This window comes from Eptatretus burgeri, chromosome 6 (assembly GCF_056783735.1).
Source record: "Eptatretus burgeri isolate ZD-2024b chromosome 6, Ebu_testis_v1, whole genome shotgun sequence".
Taxonomy (NCBI): Eukaryota; Metazoa; Chordata; class Myxini; order Myxiniformes; family Myxinidae; genus Eptatretus; species Eptatretus burgeri.
In genome coordinates, this window is record NC_140966.1 from 35413525 (window position 1) to 35419524 (window position 6000).

Consider the following 6000-nt stretch of genomic DNA (forward strand, 5'->3'; position numbering starts at 1 on the left):
CGAGTTCTTTCACTGAAACCTTTAACTCTTCTCAGCCTCATGCGATTGAGGAACATTATTGTTCTTTTTGCAACAAACTTGTGTCATTTCTTCAATTGGTTTGACTGTTGGTGTTCCTTGATGTGAACCCTTGGCTCAAATTGAAAGCTCATTATTCAGGAAACCCAGGTTTGAATCCAGTATGCACAACATGTTTATCCACTATATATGAATGTCCTTGTAATTTATCTGTATAAATATTTTCAAGTATTTGTTTGTACGTTATTCTTTCACAACCAAACTGTAGCACTTGGAGGCCCCAAATTTTGGGTGTAGGTACTTCAGAATTCTGGCAAGGTTTTAACTCACCAGACGTCGGCCTTGACGACCGCTTAGAAGCCACCAAAGGCCGCTCTAAGGTATATATTGGGATGTGGGTTCAGGCAGTGCTGCCACCGGCCTTCAGGCAAAAGGTTATAACTCCAGAGCTTTGTAATGTCCAACACGTCCCAAGACCACAGCCAGGAAAAGCTCACCCAGCCAGGCAGCGCCGGGTAGCCCCTGCTGGTATAAAAATATATGAATGTCTTAGTTCTGCATGTTATCTTTATAATGTCTCGTTTTAGCTCCTCCGACTCTTGTATCACCATTAAAAAAAAAGATTTCCTTACTTATGCCTTTGATGACACCATTTGCTCCCCTTATCTGGCTCTCAAACCAACTGCATTCCCAGCCACATAATGGTACATTGTTATTTTGCTTTTACTATTTCCACCCAATTCTTCCAATTGCCCAAATTCACTTTTGACCCATTCTGTTTGAGTATCAAGTTGCAACAATTGGGCATTTACCTTACTTTTCAATTCATCATTATCGCCCATGCAACTTGTCCTTCAGCTCGTACGTAATTCATTTCAAATTAAACTTCTTATGCAATAGCTGCAGACCCCACATTTTTGGCTGGGAAAAATTTTGGCTGTTTACTGCATACTCACAAAGGTTTACGAAGCAGTTTTTCAGTGTGACCACTCCTCATTTTCATAAATGCCAAGCTGAGCCAATGAAAAAAGCCAATAATTCACAAGGTTTCGGAAAAGCGATGAAAATAGAAAACCTATACGCCAAGAAAACCTATAGAAAAACCAAGACACCAAGGTGAACAACGAATAGCCAAGATGTTGTGAAAAAAGCCAAGGAGTGGTCACACTGATTTTTCTTGGAATTTATTTATTACGTTTTATGACAAGCTTTAATTGGTGATTAATTACTTAGTGAGTGGAATATTAATTCTATAGTCTATGCTTTTTGAACATTTTAAAAAATTTTTTACATGAATGTCGTTCGGCTTGAAGATAATTCCTCATATTCGGCCACACTCGCTTAGCCTGTGCGGCTATTTTTGGCTTTGTTTTTATAACATGCACAGACCGGCACTTGAGAGCGCTAGTTGACAACACTTGAGGGTTTGTCAAGTTACACATAACACATACTAAAATACGCAATTTGATGTCTGCAGGTGTTCACTGCATTTTGGTCATTAGTTCACTGCTTGCCAACATCCATTATCTCAAGGAGATGGGGATGGGCCTGCCATTTACCTGGGGGAAGGCCAGACGGAGGCCCCTGGAGTACCGGCGGAAAGTGGACGCAGCGACGCGCTGTTCTGGCACATGCTCCCATACCTGACCTGACCTGGTCATTAGCTATCCAATCTCAACCAAACTTGCTCGGGAGACTAAGAGCCATCATAACTACTAAAACAAAGGTTGTAGCTACTTGCTCCTCCCCCCTCCCCCTTTTTCCTAGTAGAGTAGGCAGTACATAGCAGGGATTAAACATTTTTGGTAAATTTCAAAATGGTCACTATTTGGGCGATGATATCAAAATTAATTAAAATAGCAAAATAATCATCATCTTCTCATAGCCAATCTGTACAAATAAAAGGGTGTGTGTGTGTGTGTGTGTGTGTGTGTGTGTGTGTGTGTGTGTGTGTGTGTGTGTGTGTGTGTGTGTGTGTGTGTGTGTGTGTGTGTGTGTGTGTGTGTGTGTGTGTGTGTGTGTGTGTGTGTGTGTGTGTGTGTCCTCCATAACTCCAAAACTATAAAACTTAGCAGCCTGAAACTTTGCATGCATACTAAGAAAACTCCAAGGAAGTGCAAGAGTGAAAATTGGGTGTTTGGGTTAATTAAAACACCCATTTTGAAGATAATTTAGGGGGTGCTCATCAAAAAAAAGGAAAATAAGCCGGACCAAGATGGCAGCACGCCATCTTGGTCTGCCCTCTGTGGTTGCTGGAGTCTTCAGTCGCCATTTTGTTCAGCCTATTCAAGCATGCTTCAACTTGGAAGCACGATGTGCTCTCGCGGACTAATTAAAGTATATAATCGAAAAATTATGTCGGATTTGAGAATTGGATCTGATGATCAAAATAATGTCAATCTGGAGTGAAATCCGAAAATTTTAACACATTTGGGATTTTTATAACAGTGCATTTATTTACAACTTTCGCATTTTTTATCTTCCAGGATGTTCTCACTTCCTTCTTGAGGTCTTGATGTTTGGTCATTTCCTTGTTTTCTGCATCGTTTAGTCCAAAATCACTGCTATGAACACCTCAATAAGCAATGCCTTCTTCTCTTTTTTTATACCCAAGTATGATGTCTGGTCGCAACGCTTTGTTTTTGATGTTCACGCTCGATGGGATCATTTGGTCGTACGTGAGTGGAAGGAACTTCCATGTTTTCAGCGATTACTTTTGGTTCATGTTCCCACAAATTTTATGGAACTGGGACATCAACGTTTTTGCAGATGTGCGAGTGGATTACATTATAAGCTCTGCTGTGTCGTTGCGTGTACAGCTGTTCTGACATGAGTTTGTTTTTGTGTGTGTTCGGTCATTAAGCAGAACATATCGTTCTCTTTACTAACCCCACCTCCCCCACTCACATTTCTCTCTTCTTCTTTTTTTCATCTCTCTCTCTCTCTCTCTCTCTCTCTCTCTCTCTCTCTCTCTCTGTCTCTCTCTCTCTCTCTCTCTCTCTCTCTCTCTCTGTCTCTCTCTCTCTCTCTCTCTCTCTCTCCCATGGTATAGCAACGTTTGGTGAGGCATAGCTCTCCCCACCCCCCCCCCACACCTTCCTCACTCTTCTCCCCTTCCAAGCTTTCCCTTCCCTCCTGCCTCCTCTCTCTCTCTCTCTCTCTCTCTCTCTCTCTCTCTCTCTCTCTCTCTCTCTCTCTCTCTCTCTCTCTCTCTCTCTCTCTCTCTCTCTCTCTCTCTCTCTCTCTCTCTCTCTCTCTCTCTCTCTCTCTCTCTCTCTCTCTCTCTCTCTCTCTCTCTCTCTCTCTCTCTCTCTCCCCCCTCTCTCTCTTTCCCCTCTCTCTCTCCTCTCTCTCCCTTCCCTTCCTCTCTCAATACCCATCAGTGAAGCGACGGGTTGTATTTGCTAGTTCAAAATAATTTTCCCAGAAAGGGAGCACAAGCAGTCATAAAGTGCTCAGAACCCTAAATTTCCTCGGGTCTCGCCTAACAGCCCTGAACCCCACTCCGTATTTGGCTCACTCTTCATGCTCGCATGCCCATCCTCACCCACCCCCACCCCCCTCACTCCTTTCAATAGCATTGACGGCCTTGTCTATAGGCTCATGGAAGAGCAATATGACAAAAGGCAAAAAGGTGCGCTGCTAACTTGAATCCCTAATAGTGGGATTGAACAACATCAGTTGGGGACAAATGGAAGAAAGAAACAAAAGAGTGGAGGATAGGTAATCACGAAATCCCAAACTCAGTAGCATAATCATTAGAGCACCAGTGGTCAGATTATGAACTTAGCCAAGTCATACAAGACTTAAAATGGACCAAAGACGGCTTCTTTTCCTGACATTCAGCATTTAGAGGATAATGCACAAATATACCCTGTGGGTTGACATCTATGGTGGAGGAGGAAATTTATCCTTTGCAATTGCCCCGTTGACTGCAGAGAGCAAAGGGACGGCACAAGGATGGCGCTGTTGTTACTCATCGTGTTTGGATGGGGGTGGGGTGGGGGGAGGTGGGTATCAATCCATAGAGTAGAGCAGTACTCCACTGAGGGATGGACAAAGAACAAGTAGACTGGGAATAGTTTTTATTTTTCAAGGAATGACTGAATGCCAGGAGATGCCAGTCTGGCTGGCTTTTAAGGTTAGCTTTGTTATATGATCAGACCAGAGGTCATGGTTGATGGTGAGGCCCAGAACGTAAAGAGGCTGAACCTCTTCCAGTGTCTGACCATGGAAATATATCGGTATTTCATTTGACGCCTTCTGAAACAGGCAAGGGAGTGGGGGGTTCTGAATGGTGTGAGAGAGGATGCAGAATGGCTCCAGAGGAATGCAGGGGTGAGGTCAGAGGGAGGCACAGGGTGATGGTGAGGAGAAGCATGCTGGTGGTGAGGGAAAGTATGCTGGTGGTGAGGAGAAGCATGCTGGTGGTGAGTGGATGTGCATTGGTGCTGAGGGGCACACATTGGTTGTGAGAGCACACGCTGGGGATGAGGGCGTGCATGTTGATAAGGGAGCACACACTTGGGGTGAGGGGACACACATTTTTAACCTCCGCCATCTTTGAAGATGGATGGAGGTTACTGTTTTCACCCGTTTCTGTTTGTTTGTTTGTTACTTACGAAATCTAAAGATTTCGTAAGTATATTGATGACTTCCGTTTGTTTCTTTGTTTGTTTGTTTGTTTGTTTGTTTGTTTGTTTGTAGGCACGATAACTCGAGAACGGAAGAAGCTACCAATGTCAAATTTCACCACGTGATTCAGGAGGGTGATGGCTTGTGCTGATTAGATTCTAGTCAAAATCGGTCAAAGGTCAAGGTCACAGTGAGGTCAAACATAATTCCGTAAATTCATGTGGAGAAATGGAGTATTTTTGCTTCGCTCGACGTTAAGAGTTCGTTTTAACTTCGATTTTTATTTTGTCTTCGGTTTTTGCGATCGCTTAGGATGCTTAAAACTCGCTTGTCGAAATTCTGGTAAAAATCGGATGTTTTGGAGACGTTTTAAGATTGTATAAAAAATATTTCACTCGACGCGTCACGGGTCGGCACGTGATGCAGTGCGCTCGAGCAGACGCGTCGTTGTTGAGTTACGTTAAGGTATAATATAATTGCGTGGAGAAATGGAGATTTTTGCTTCGGTCGACGTTACGATTTTTGATGGTTTGATACAGAATCATCGTAGAAACTTCTGGTTTGCGTCGCCACCTTCTCGAGAGACAGCTTTTATTAGACAAGGTCAGAGGTCAAGTTGACGATTTCGTAAGTACCAGTCTATGACTGCTTGTTTGTTAGTTTGTTTGTTTGTGAACAGTATTACGGAAAAACTCCTCGACGGATTTCGACCAAACTTGGTGAGGGGGTTAGGTATGGCCCAAGGATCATGCCATTAAATTTTGGACTTGGTCCCCCCCCCCCCAAAAAAAAATTTAGAGAAATTTTTTTTTTTTTTGCATATCTACATGTTTTAAGTGATTTCCAACCCCCCCCCCAAAAAAAATTGTTACCCCCCCCAAAAAATTGAGAGAAATTTGTTTTTTGCATTTCCACATGTTTTAAGTGATTTCCAACCCCCCCCAAAAAAAAATTGTTACCCCCCAAAAAAATTTAGAGAAAAAAATGTTTTTTTTTTGCATTTCTACATATTTTAAGTGATTTCCAACCCCCCCCCAAAAAAAAATTCTTTGAGAGAAAATTTTTTTTTTGCATTTTTTACATGTTTTAAGTGATTTCCAACTCCCCCCCCTCCCAAAAAAAGAAAAGAATTTTTTTTCATTTCTACATGTTTTAAGTGATTTCCACCCCCCCCCCAAATTAATTGTTAGAGAAAAAAAAAATTTGCAACTTTTTTTTCAACAAAATTTCGATTTTTTTTTTTTTTTGCATTTTTACATGTTTTAAGTGATTTCCAACCCCCCCCCACCCCCAAAAAAAATGTTGGAGAAAAGAACTATAACTGTCAGCACGGTTGACATCATATTT